We start from the raw sequence: 15,133 nt of genomic DNA, 5'->3' as shown, positions 1-15,133 counted from the left end.
AGACTGGAACTGTAGGTTCGCAAACACAAGAGGCAGAGATATAGTAAGATTACTAGACGAATTTGAGGACATCGAGGTAGTAGCACCGAACAGCCCAACGTACTACCCGCAAGCAGACGCAGTCCCAAGCACTCTTGACATCGCGCTAGTACAAAACATCGATACTACGGAGATGGAAGTACTAGAAGAAGGGTCGTCAGACCACAACCCCATCCTATTCACAATAGGAAGGGGAGAAGTGGAAGCAGACAACCCAACGAAGCGAATCATAGACTGGACAAGATTCCAGCGAACCATACACGACGCGCTGGGTGAGATACCACGCATCGAAACAAAAACAGATCTGGAGAACGCCACGGACCAGCTTCAGCAGGCGATCACACAAACAACGGAAAGAAGCGCGAGGGAAGTCCCAGCCACGCGCTTTAACTTCCAAGAGCACCTTCCACCAGAAACGATGGAACTAATCAGAATAGGAAGACGCCTGAAAAGACAGTACCAAAGAACGCGTGCACCGATGGACAAAAGGTGCATGAATAGAGCAAACAGGATACTGAAAGAAGAGCTGAAAGCGATCCGAGAAAGACAATGGACCACCCGTCTGGAAGAGCTGGCCACAGAAGATAGATCTGCGTGGCAAATGCAGAAGAAACTTAGGAACGGACCGCGACAACCCTGCCCACCAATACACGGCGAGCAAGGAATAGTCTACACTGACCAGGAGAAGGCGGAAGCATTCGCGGACAACTTCGAAAGGCAGTGCAAAGAGAATGACGTCCCGTTCACAGACGAGGTAGAGGAAATAGAAAACCAGGTGGAAAGAACGGTACGGAGGCTCAACCGACGAACAGATAATGCGCAACCCCTGGCCCCGACATCGCCTGAGGAAGTGAAAGACATTCTGAGGCACCTTATCACTCGGAAAGCACCAGGCCCAGATAATATAACAAATAGAGCACTGAAAGTGCTGCCACGAAAGGGTATAGCAGCCATAACCAACATCATAAATGCTATACTCAGACTGCAACACTTCCCGTACCAGTTCAAAGAGGCAACGGTAATCCACATACCAAAGCCCAAGAAGAACCACCTGTTTCCAGCGAACCACCGGCCAATAAGCTTACTGCCATCCATGAGCAAAGTGGCGGAACGCGTCATCCTGAAGAGACTGGAAGAACAAACCAGAGAGTTAAGGATCCTCCCCAACGAACAATTCGGTTTTAGATCAGAACACTCAACAGAGCTACAAGTCCTGAGGGTAGTGGAATTTGCGACAGAAGGCTTCAACCTTGGCAAAGGACACAACACCGGAGCTATCTTCCTAGACGTCTCCAAGGCGTTCGACAGAGTTTGGCACGACGGGCTACTAGCCAAGATGAGCGATTTCGGATACTCCAAACCAATGGTAAGATTAATCCAGTCTTTTCTAGCTGACAGGCGATGCCGCTGCAGAGTAGGAGACGAATTATCAACAGTTCGACTACTGGAGGCAGGAGTCCCGCAAGGTGCAGTCCTTTCGCCACACCTCTACTCCGTATACACGGCAGACGTGCCCAAGCCAGAGAACAACTTTAACAAGTTGGCACTCTACGCGGACGACACGGCCCTGCTGGCGAGATCTAGGAGTCAAGTACTCGTTACAAGATACCTGCAACAACAGGCAGACAGATTAGAGGAGTGGGCTAACCTGTGGAAGATCAGTATCAACCCTGACAAGAGTCAGGCGATACTGTTCACCCGCAGGTTCGTACAACCGGAAGGCAACGTCATCTTCAACGGACAAGAGATTCCGTGGACAAACAAAGCAACATATCTCGGGGTCATCCTAGACAAGAAGTTAACATTCCAGGAACACGTACAACAGAGAATTGGAATGGCAAAACAGGCCAGAAGACGCCTGGCGCCGATCATAGGAAGAAGTAGCAACATGGCACTGAAAGTCAAGCTACTGATGATCAGAACGATCCTAATGCCGATAATTCTGTACGCATGCACTGCCTGGGGCCAGTGCGCGCAGACACACAGAAAGAAGATCCAAGCATTTATGAACACGAGCGTAAGGGCCGCCGTAAATGCACCGTATTACATCCCGAACAGATTCATATACAGGGATCTAGGACTGGACACACAGTATGTGGACGTGTATATGAGAGAACATGCAGAAAGCACGTTCGATAGAATCAGATCGCATTTAAATCCAGCGTTTCGCGATCTACACGATGCGTTGAACATGGATGACCCCAGGTTCCGAGAAAGGGACAAACATCCAAGGCCGACAAGACAAAATCAGAGACCGCCCCCACGAGTCGCCGTCAGGCGGCTCAGGCAAGTATAAAAATCTTAAGTGTATTAACCATATATTCTCTTACAGGAAAACCGCGATTCAATTTCAAAATCACATTTCTCAGCTTCACTGGGAAAAGCCCGACTATCACAACTCTGGCCGCCGTTAGCTTTGGGGGCCCCCATGCAAAAATTCAATTAGGAATACCGCGACAAATAAGAGCCAAATAAAATTTAAACCGAGAAGCTAGATAGGGAAATAAAAGCACCTAAAGGCTGGTTTCCAACCAAAAGAGGTTAGATATCAATCTTGCTGAAGTGCCAGCAGCTGGATTGAGGACCGTTTCCTTAAGAAACGGGGGTGGAAGGAAAGGGTCGCCAGGTCCAAACCTGCGGAAGCATTTCCGTAAGGAGGGAGCTTGCGACCTGGGCACACAACCCGGGAGGGGCATGGGGGGCGCATTAGTCGAGGATTAAGTTAAAAAACAAACTAAAAGTTTTAATGAAAATGAAAATCTCACCACAAAAATACTTTGTGAATCTCACAAATTGTGACTGATAAGTTAGAAGGTCAATCAAACTGGAAGTTCCAGTTGAAGCAATGCAAGCTGTGGAAGGTACACTTTAGAAACTTGAAACTTTAGAAACTTGAAGAATTGGCTCCAGGGGCATCAGGGGACCAGAAAGCTGCTTATTGTAAATAGTCAGCAGTTTATAATAAGCTAGAGTATACTGCCAAAAATATAATAGTCTCCAGTTTGAGCTCTCAAACAAGATAGTTGGTTAATATGTGCAATTACACTCAAGAGATATGGAATAAGTTACATAGCGTTTTCGAACAACGAACAGAGCAGACAGGATCGACTGTTTAATGAATTTTTTGGTGTGAAAGTGAAAGATACGGCAAAAATACTGGGCAAGATTATAATGAAACTTTTGCTCCTCTGTAGCCAGATTGGACATCATTAGAACAGTTCTTTCAGTGACAGCCAGAGAAAATATGCATTCATCTCAGTTTGATGTGAAAAAGGCATTTCTCAATGGTTTGCTTAACGAAGAAATCTACATAAAACAACCACAATGTTTCGATTAGGGAACTGCTCTAGTTTGTAAAATGCTAAAAAGTTTGTATAGACTCAAGCAAACCCTACTTTATTCATAACGGAAAGAGAATATAAGTTATTGGTTGTTCTATATGTTGACGATGGACTGATAATAATAATATAAGTTTATTCAGATATCCCATACAAATATGAAAATCATTAAATAAAACGAATAAACAAGAATACAAAATCACGAAGCGTCAGTGGTGAGTCCGTTGCTTGTATCTGATAGATTAACCTAAATATAATATTATTGTAGTTTTAAGACTAAAAGTGATTGATTTGCCTAAATATAATATTATTGTAATTTTATAACAAAAATTTAATTTAATAGTACAGATCCTATAATTTTATTGATGTGTACGTCACCTTACTTGTATATATTATTCAGATATGAGCCACATTTGGTGTTGACATAGTAGGTTATATTATCATAGTTGGGAATGTTGTCATAGTTGGGGGTGTTGTCATAGTTGGGTATGTTGTCATAGTTGGGTGTATTTTCATATTCATAATAGGGATAGTGCCTTGTAATTTTTGTTTTTCAAGTTCAAGATTTTTGTAAGTTTTGATTCACCGCATCATGAAAGAGTTTCCTTTCACTGAGCATAATCCAAAGTTTTATTTTATTTTTATATGAAGTAGGAGAATATATTTTTTTAATTGTTTCAGGTACTATGTTGTGAAGTCGAGGTCCAAGATAGTTTGCACATCGTTGGCCTATTGTTTTTTTTTGATCTGGGTAGTTTATTTTGTCTCCGCCTCATATCATATTTGTGCTCGACAGATTCAGTTAAAATTTTTTGTTTTCGTACATTAATTAAGATATTGAAACAGAAAATCTGCCTAACATCCTAACATCCGAATTTTAATGGCCCCATATTAGGTAAGTATGATGATTGAGAAGTGAATGGTAGGTATTTGGTTTTTCTAAGTTGAGAGTGAGCTTGTTATATCTAAACCATTCATCATATTTGGCAAAATCGGTTTCGACCATAATTTTTAAATTAGTCAACGAGTCCGACTGGTAGAAGATGGCGTTATCATCAGCGAAACTTATGATACTACCCTCTGTGTTCACACTAAAAATACTAAATATACTGTTCATGTATATAATGAATAGGAGAGGACCTAGTACCGTTCCTTGGGGTACACCGTATGTAACAGTCATCGAACTACTCATAATACCACCTATGCTGATACTCTGCTCTCGGTTTGATAAATAGTCTTCCAGTAATTTGTATATATTTCCTCTCATCCCGTAATTTTCCAATTTTCTGAGCAACTTTTCATGACAGACAGTATCGAATGCTTTCGACAAATCAACAAAAATACCTAGGGCCGGTTTTTTTTCATCGATAGCCTCATATATTCTTGATGTTAAATTGTGAATTGCATCTTCCGTCTATTTTCCTTGTCTGAAGCCATACTGTGAGCATGAAAGGACCTTGTGATTACTCAAAAAATTCACTATTCTTACTTTAATTATTTTTTCCATTATTTTAGCCAAGTTGGAAATTAAAGAGACAGGTCTATGATTGACTATTTTTAGCTTATCTCCACTCTTGAATAATGGTTTTATAGTTCCAATCTTCAGCAGTTTTGGGAAACATCCCGTATGAAAACATCTATCTATAAGATATGTGAGTGTTTTTTTTATTTCAATGGATATCTCTTTCAGAGTCTCAGAGCGTATATCGTCAGGACCCGGTGATTTCTTAGGTTTTAGTTCCATGATCATTTTAAGGACTTCATCTTCGTCTGTGTCATAGAGATACATGGTGTTTCGCAATCTTTCTCCTGATTCATTGAAATTATGTGGTATGGTTATTCTTTCCGCGTATGTGTTGCCCAATGTAGTGTAGTATTGGTTGAATTCATCTGCAATATGTTTTATGTTTTCTATTACGTTACCATTTTCTAATTGAATTTTTTTTATTTGTGTTTCCGTCTTGGATTTATTGCAAATTTCATTCAAACACTTCCAAAGCCCATTCGAGTCGTTGCTATTTGCACTTATGACCTTTTTAGAGTACTCTTTCTTTGCTAGTTTTGTTAATTTATTTATTTTGTTTCTTTACAAATGGTATTTTTTCCTCAGAGTTTGAGTTTTGGGGTTTTTGATCAAATCTTTGTACATTTTATTTTTTTTCTGATAGATTCGTATATTGCAGATGTAACCGATTTTTTCTTGTTTACTGAGTTAGCGTTTCTGATATTAACCAATCGCGAATTTTTTCCTATAAGTTGCTTCATTTTGTTGATGAATTTTTCTGTTATAATGTTTCGTTGTATATATCCGTCGAGTGTTCTTTTTGCAATTGAAGTCTCAGACTATCGTACTTGATATATTTTTTGAATTGCCTTTCTTCAGAACAAGAATCAGAGCTGTAATTTAGTTTCGGAATAGTTAAAGCTATTGGGTGATGATCTGTTATATTTGCCTCAAATATAAACGACTCTATTTCAGCATTTATGCTTTTCACAAAGAAGTGGTCAATGCAAGTTTTGCTCTCCGGACGTGTGACTTTGAGAATACCATGTACCTACATGTAATAAGTTTTTATATTCTTCTACATAATTATTGTCAGCTAACAGATCAATATTCAAGTCTCCCGTTATAATGTGTAATAATGTTTCTCAGAAGTATTCAAGTTCGGCATTGAATTTATTTGTGCAGGTGTTTGGGGATCTGTAAATACTCGTTATTATTGTTTGTTGATCTATTCGTGTTTTCAGTTCGAGTGCCTTCTTAATGTTATATGAAAATTCTAGGTCTTATCGTATAAAGGCGATCACTCCATCATTTTTATTGAGCATGCTTTCATTATATAAAGCATGATATCCCGTCATTTCGATTAGTTGAAGATCGTACACCGCATACGTTTCTGACAGTATTATAATATCGATTTGAGTTTCTAACTCATCAAGGAATACTGATAGTTCATCCATATTTTTACGAATACTTCTAATATTGTTGTGGAGAATTTTAAATTTCGAAGGGGAAACTGTTTTAAAATCTTTTGAGTTTGTTTTAATTTGTGTATCTATCAAGTTGTGGTTATAGTCTCTTATAAATGGATCCATATTCAGTTTATAGTTTGTTAGTTCAAATTATTAAAAAAAAAAGGACAGAAACAAACAATCATGGTATGAATAAAATAAGATAAAAAAAACATTCATTTAAAAAGTAACTTACTGATAATGTGGAGATAAAATATTTGGTTAGTACGGTTGATTTCTGTTACAAATTTCAGAGCATGGGCGAACTTAGATATATATTTTTAAGTTTTGTGAATCATACCAGAATATTTATTTGTGTGACGTAGTCAACTTATTTCTGAGCCAATTCTTGAAAACAGTAGGATTCGTAGAATATCCGGTCGATTTCTTTAGTGGCGTGTCCAAAGCTTCTATTTGTTTTCCCTGTTTGTTTGTTTGAGACGTAGGCAGTTCCTCTTCTCCTATATTAGTGTATCCTGTATTCCTGTATCGTGCCTGTGTGTTTGGTTATTCTGAATTTTCAAGAAAGAAATTTTTATTTTCAATGTTGAGGGTGGCTGGAGCACTATTTGGTTTAACCTCAATGTATTCCTCGAATGATTGTAATTCCTCCACGGTGTATTCTTTACCATCGACTACTAGTTTACTTCCTTTGATGTAGCTGTTTGATGAATGTACTTTTGCTCCTTTTAATTGTTCTCGAAGTGTATTTTCATAACTATACGTGTTTCACTGGCTTCAATTTTTAGTTTCGTACGTGTCATTTTCTTTAATTGTTTGTTTCACTATATTCTTACTTTTTACAATTTCATCTAGCAGCTGTTTAAAGTTAATGTCATTTTTTTCTTCACTCATCTTCTTCAGGATATATTTGTTCAGCAAAATGCACCTGCCATAGATTCAGTTGGATTTTACTGGTTTTAACTGTACTATAGTCTGAGTTCACAAACTTGCACAAACTGATGAGAGCGAAACAACGTTTTCAAAAGTCGTAGAATGCAAGATAACTACAATTTAGTCAGTATTCACCTGACAGAGGGTCACTTACTGCATTACTTTTCAGCTAAAAATCGATTTTTTCACGTCAATGGATATAGAGAAAAATCATACTTTTCATAGGAACCGAAGTAAACGTGACTTGTTGAATACATAGAATAATACATAGATAGCAGAAAAATATGAAAACTAAGTTAAAGACATGCTCAATTTAAAAAAAATTAATTTCAAATCACGACTGAACCATGGGACAGATATTTGGGAACTCACATTATTTGTCAAATGAAAGGTATTTTCATTCATCAGCAGCCTTACACTGAGAGAATTTTACAAAAATGCAAAATGATAGAAGCGTGAAACTCCGTTTCACAGGCACTTACAAAACCTGAAAAACGTCACTGACAAAATGTAAAATGAATATTCAGGTATTCACGTGGTATTATGGGAATTCAAATTAGTGATTCAGACTATGTAGTAAATCTACATCTGGTGTGTTTGCAAATTTGGAAAAGAAGCAATATGTTGGTTGAGTCAAAAGCAAGGATCCATTTCACTGTCAACTACTGAGTCTGAGTTTATAGCTAGCAGTGACAAAACCTTTACCAAAATGTCAGTTTGAATATTTGAGAAATACACTGGGTGATGTAGATGAAGAATTCAGTTCAAGGGAAAGTATTGAGGAATGATCAAGAAATCAATCTACATCACCATGTATTAGGTTTTGTTTTTTAAAGAGTGTTGATGTAGTTGTCACTGTCAAGTTAGTTGAATTTATTTTTCTGAGATTTATATATTTTTTTTCGTTAAAGTTGTTTGCTATTGAATAATCCTGTGTTCGACCTAGAACTCCACAAAATTTTTCCATAAGAAATCATTGACTTTCTTCCGTTGTGTCTCGAACAAAATTATTTTCAGGTTGACAACCATATTTATTTCTCTTCAAAAGGTTTAATTAGCCTCTAACTTGCGAAAATTTTCATGGATAACCTAGAGAAGTTGATTCATGAGCATCCTTACATTAAGGCATTAAATTCTCAGGAATATTATTGCATTAAAACGAAAACATTGTTGTCAAGGTTGTGATTCTTATATTTTATCATATTTCCTCATCTGTTTAATATAATTTCCGTACGCCACTGCAAGAGACAGATTAAGGCAAAAACGTTCAGTCATTTCCGAGAATTCAGTGCCTACTATTTTGGAATTATGGTATAGATATGTGGATAACGTTTTGGTATGTTTCACAGGTACTAACATACCTATATTATAGTCTATTTCAAAAGAGTGTAGAGTAATAAAATCTCATTAAGTATTCAAAAGCGCTACAGGGTGATCCGTCAATAAATTCTGTCACTTCCCTAGTCCGCATTGCAAAATTATGTCGTTTCATAAAGAGCAGGTAGGTATCACCCTGTTTTAAGGGATTTGTCAATTGTTATCGACGGATAAATACTGAGCCAGAGGCGCGCTAGTGGGATAATTGCCAAAAGAATATGCATTCATAAAAATTATATTAAAGGAAATAAAAATTTAATACAGCAGAACAGTGTTATTAAAAAAATATAAAATGTAACAATAAAATATATACGAACCGAAATCGGGAAATACTCACAAACACACACGAACGAACTTTACGTATTGAAACACTTGTGGGGACTTTAAATCAATTTATTCACAAAAACGACAAGAACTTTACTGGATACGTTATTACAATTTGACACTTGAACAATACTAAAACTGTGAACTTCCCTTAACGTTTAACAACAATCTATTTATACCCTAATTGAATGTTCTAGAGATTACTAGGTACAATTTTCGAGAACCTTCCGAGAAAATAATCATTCAGACTACCCTTAATTCTAAACCCTAACCTAAGCAAAAGTGTCACTGTCACTGATACACTGGTCTCTGTCCAGATTGCTTATCCCGCTACAGTATATTTACAATTCAATTAAATCATTCTACATCAGTATAGTCTTCATCCGAAGAACTGTCATCATCCCTGGTGTTATAATTATAGGGTCAACCACCTGATCGACCAAGTTGTCCAGTTCCCACATTTTATCTTCCTCTTTTAAAACATGCTGGATTGCTTTTTGCCAGTTTTCCGATGTGATTTCCATAATGGCTTGATCAAACAATACCTTGACATCTTTCATTTTAAATGTGGTATTGTGCCTTGCAACATATCCTTTAACTTGTGCCCATATAAGTTCTATAGGATTTAATTCGCAATGATATGGCGGTAGGCGCAGCACAGTTACTTTATACTTTTCTGCTACATCTTCTACGGCATATTTCATGAAGCGAGATTTATGTTGTTTTACTATGGCTAGTAGTTCCTTCTTTACTGAATTCGTCTCAAACTGAATACCTTTTTTTGACAGCCAGTTAATAATTTCTTGCTTTCTCCAAGCTGAAGTTGGTACCTTCTCTAAGCGCCTTGAATGGTAGCTTGCATTATCCATAACCACGACCGAATCAGCTGAAAGAAATTTTAACATTTCCCCGAAGTAGTCTTCGAAGACATCCGAATTCATGTCCTCATGATAATCTCCCGTCCGGCACGACTCAAAGCTTAACAAACCTTCTTTTAAAAATCCGTCTTCGCTTCCAATGTGAGCAATTATAAGCCTCTTCCCTTTTCCCGAAGGCACTTTAATACCCGTCGAAAGGCCTTCTATGAAAGCTTGGCGAGAACTTGTTATATTTTTATCTTGCCACATTTTTTTGACTATATAACCTTCGTTTATCCACGTCTCATCAAGATAAAAAATTTTCTTTTGCTCTCTGCGGTACTGCTTTATAGTTGTCAAATATTTTCGTCTCCAGCAAACAATTTCATCACTTTCCAGTAATAGTGCCTTTCGATTGTGCTTTTCCCAGGCAAAATTCATACTTTTTAAAGTTTTCCATAAAAGTTTTCTGGATATCAAAGGAATATCGTTATCTTGGCTTATCTCGATAATAATTTTTTCAAGAGTGGGTATTTCCTTTTTAAAATAAAACGAATGAACTTTTCTTCGAATGTCACATTTGGTGTCTTCATCTAAGATTTTTATTGGTCTTCCTGATTTTCTCTTGCATGGACTTACCTGGCCTGATATCTTTCTTTCTCGCAATAATTTAAAAATCGTGGACTGTCCAATTCCAGTCATTCGGGCACATCGCTCAACACTTTCTTGCACAGACAAACTAGGGTGATCGTGTTTTATGCAATCATATACATTTAAAATTATAACTTTTTCGCAAACAGATAGCGGATAATTTCTTACACTTCTTTTCTTTGGAGTAAATGTCCCCATTTTATAACTTTTTCACTATTTCTATATCACAATATCACTGTACGTTTAATTGGTGTAGTAACAATTACTATTATAACTCGAATGTTTAAGACACCATTACAATATATTTAAACCCTTTTTCTTAATTACCTGGGTTTAATAGGTATTGCATGATTGGTGGGCAGGGTCAAAAAGGGATTATTATAATGACATGGCACCTCGGAACTAAGTGTTAACCCTTTTTTGAGAAATCATGCTCAAGTATATGAACCCAAATTGCATATTAAATAAGTTTACAAGAACCACTAAAATTAATCTTAATCTTTTTTTAAGAAATTTTACTTACCTAAATACATGTAGGTACTTAGTTTTAGACCAAATTACTTCCCAAAAATGGCCTTTTATTATTATCTATGTCTGTAATTTTTAATTTACTTTAATTATTAAGTTTAATAATCCTAAGATTTGCCTACGCCCATGGACGACAACGAAATTCAGGCAAATTTTATGACACTTCATGATTTATTACTCTACACTCTTTTGAAATAGACTATAACAAAATTCATGAAAACATTAAATTCACTATTGAAGTAGAAGCAGAAAATTCAAACTCAATAAATTTCTTGGGCTTCACAAGTAGAAAACAACAAATATGATTTTTCAATTCATCACACACATTCCCGTATGGATATTACTATTCATAGTAATTCTATCCATCCATAATAGCATTATACATAGGTTAGTCGATGTTCCTCTTTCAATAGATTATTTTAATAAAGAACTCAATACCATTAAGCAAATTGCAGTAAACAGCTTTGAAGCTGAATAGACAAAATACTTTCCAAAAACGTCTACGCAAAAGCGATTCGGGACTTTTTTTCCTATTGATAAGTTTGATAATCTAAATTATAGTGTTTTGACATAGTCTAGAAAATCACATGTTTAACGGAGATTTCGAAATTGTACACATAGAAAATAAAGGTTTACAGCTAAATCATTTCGCAACATTGGAAATTAATAAACTTAAAAATTCAAACATTTTACTGAATGACCGACTAGATTTAAATAGATCACCATTACTGAACTTGTTTTCTTAGAAACCGATGTTATCCTAATCTTTGTAGACATATTATTATTGATGTATGCTCTAGTTAATTATTATTGAGTATGTACCCGAGATATATAAAAGTTGAGATGTAGAAATGATATATGGTCTAGCTAATTATGATTTAGTATGTAGCTGAGTAGATAGTTCTCACTAGTGATTACGTGGATTATATGAAAATTAGAGCGAATAATTAGTTTTCTGTATGTTATCACTATGAAAAAGCCACTGTAATAGCAATACATGCCATGATATTTTTGGAAATACATTTTGTGAAGATCAAATCGTTTCCAGTGTATTAGTGAAATTACTATAGATCTTCATCAAGTCACGGCCGAGTCAATCAGAAAAAATCACAATGTAAATATTGGCATTTTGTTGAAAGGTACAAATATTATTACAATTGTTCGCTCTCAAGATCTTACTGTCGAGGTTATTATGTTTTTCAAGTGAATCTTAATTTTTTAGTATTTAGCCTTGAGTTGCCAGCTCTAAAATTTGTACAACAAAAATGTTGTTTTATAGCGGTTTGATAATCAGCTGAATTGAATAGGGCTTGCAGCTCACGGTCAGCGCCGAAAAAGTTAGTGCCGTTGTCAGAAAAGATTTCAAGGGACATTCCTCTCCTAGCAAAAAAGCGCTTAACTAGCCAAAAAAGCTTCCGTAGTAAGATCGGAAACAAGCTCCAAATGGATAGCTTTAGTGACCATGCAAATGTAAACTGCAACGTAGACCTTGAGTTCATTCCGATTACGGAATCGCTTTTCTTTAATGTACAGTGGGCCGCAGTAGCCAACACCCGTTTTCAAAAATGATCGTGATGGCACAACGCGGTAGTCAGGTAGAGGACCTGGCTGATGATCAGCTAGACAGGGAAGGCAGGGAAGGCAACCGTGAATAACCTTTCTTACGCTATTTCGCCCATCAAGCGGCCAATATGTTTGGCGAACTGAATGCAAGGTTGCCTGAACCCCAGCAAAAGGGATACAAGGAATAATTAAATAATTAAAAATGTACGGGTTGCTTGAGAAAAGGTATTTGGAAATATTGAATTTCATGAGCATAAGTGGATTAGAAAGGACCGTAAATTTGATACCAACTGGAAAACCCCGATTATAAATAATGAAAAATTAAATAACTTAAACAAGATTAGTTAACAATACATAAAATAAAAATAATGCCATAAACAATCTGTTTTGTTGTATAAATTTTAGAGCTGGCAACTCTCGGCTAAATACTAAAAAATTAAGATTCACTTGAAAAACATAATAACCTCGACAGTAAGATCTTGAGACCGAACATGCCGCCACCCTTGAACTGTCCAAGTTCAATAAAATAAAATATTTTAATACGTTTTCCATTGTCTCAAATTTACTAGCTACTCGCGGACAACCACAGTCGCAATCTACAAGTAGTACGGCAGCTATAATGGATACAGAAGCGCCAAATTTAAATTCTCCTTCGCTTTCTTTACCTAATCAGCAAGCGGAACAAACAAAAGTTGAAGCCAATCCTTTAAACAATGAAAACAATACTCTATTGAACGCGCCTACACCACAAGCCGCAACTTCTGCAGCGACTGAACCTATTTTTCAAGCACCATCTAACTTATATTTCAACCCTTGTTTGCCTACTATAAACTTATCCATGTTTCACGGTTCTATTTATTACTGGTTAGAATTTCATGATCTTTTCAACTCACTTGTCCACCAAGACAATAGTATACCCCCAATTCGAAAATTATTCTATTTGAAAGGCTGTCTTTCAGGCGAAGCGGCACAGGTCATCTCATCTATTGAATCATCGGCTCAAAACTATGAGACAGCATGGAATTTGTTAAAAGAGAGATATGACAATCGTAAGTTCATTCGCGATGCTTATATTAAATCACTAATTGATTTACCTTCCATTTCAAAAGATTTTTCTACTCGCGCCTTTCTAGATCAGCTTCAGAATAATCTGAGAGCTCTTCAATCTTTAGGTGAGCCTACTAACTATTGGGACTCATTTTTAATAGTTTTATTTCGCGATAAATTCGATTGCCGTTTAGTCGAAAGGTGGAATGATTTCAGCAATGGCTTTTCAAATCCTACTGTTGAACAAATGATCAGTTTTCTAAATAAACGAGCTCAACTCGAAAATACGCGAGTTCTAATAATAATTCCAAGACATCAAATTCTCGACCCAATACTCAATCTCAAAAGGCATATGTAACATCTACATCGCCAATTCGGTGTCTCTATTGCAGTGAGAACCACGTCACTAATCTTTGTCCGAAATTTCTCGCGCTCAATCCTTCACAGCGATTTGAAATTGCTAAAAAAGAAGGATGGTGCATCAATTGCCTTCGCAAAAGGCATCGTCCATCTCAGTGCACGTCAACTAATTGTCGCAACTGTCAACTAAAACACCACACTCACAAAAGAAATATTCACAATAATCACAATTATAATTGTAATAATTACAATTATAATCACAATTATAATCGTAATAGTATATCATAACCACAATAATAACGCGACTAATAACTGTAACACATCTGATGAATTTAATAATAACAATCGCAACTGAAGCTACGCTAACTTTAATAATAATAACAATTATAACAATTAGACGAATCCAAACCATCTTCAAAATCAACGTGAAAACATTTTTAACTCTCCTGAGTGTTCAAACACAAATCTCGCCTCGTCTTCAAGTGTAAATATGCACGTGCAGGTTTCTTCTGAAGCAGTTTTGGCTACTGCAATCATGGATATCGTCAATAAGAACGGAAAATCTAAAACTTGTAGAGTATTCTTGGACGCAGGCTCTCAGGCTCATTTCATTACAGAGAGCGTCGCAAGTTTTTTAAATCTCGATCGTAAAACAGTAAACATTGCAGTTTCCGGTCTTGATGATATCTCGACAAACATAACACAATCTACTTATGCAACAATCAAATCTCGTCACAATAAATTTGAAAAAGATGTCGAATTTCTCATTGTGCCTCAAATAAGCACCTTCATGCCGTCAATTCAAATTAATCAATCTCTACTAAGATTCCTAAAAATATTCCCTTAGCCGATGCAGAATTCTTCAAACCTTCTGAAATCGATGTTCTTATTGGGGTAAAATTGTTCTACAAATTACTCAGCATAGGCCAAATCTCATTATAAGGCCAGCCAGATGCGGTTCTTCAAAAAACTCAACTAGGTTGGATCGTAACTGGTGAAATTAAAAATCCTGTCGCTACTAGACGCATAACTTGTCACTTAGGCTTACATGCAGAACAATTTGATTCTGATCTCACTCGCTTCTGGGAAATCGAAGAAATTCCCTCATCAAAAATTTCGTCCCCAGAAGAAAAGGCATGTGAA

Source organism: Leptinotarsa decemlineata, unplaced genomic scaffold (assembly GCF_025532065.1).
Source record: "Leptinotarsa decemlineata unplaced genomic scaffold, Ldec_3_MD MMD2_tig00000505_RagTag_RagTag, whole genome shotgun sequence".
Lineage (NCBI taxonomy): Eukaryota > Metazoa > Arthropoda > Insecta > Coleoptera > Chrysomelidae > Leptinotarsa > Leptinotarsa decemlineata.
The sequence above is the reverse complement of the archived record's forward strand: the minus strand, read 5'-3'. Positions refer to the sequence as shown.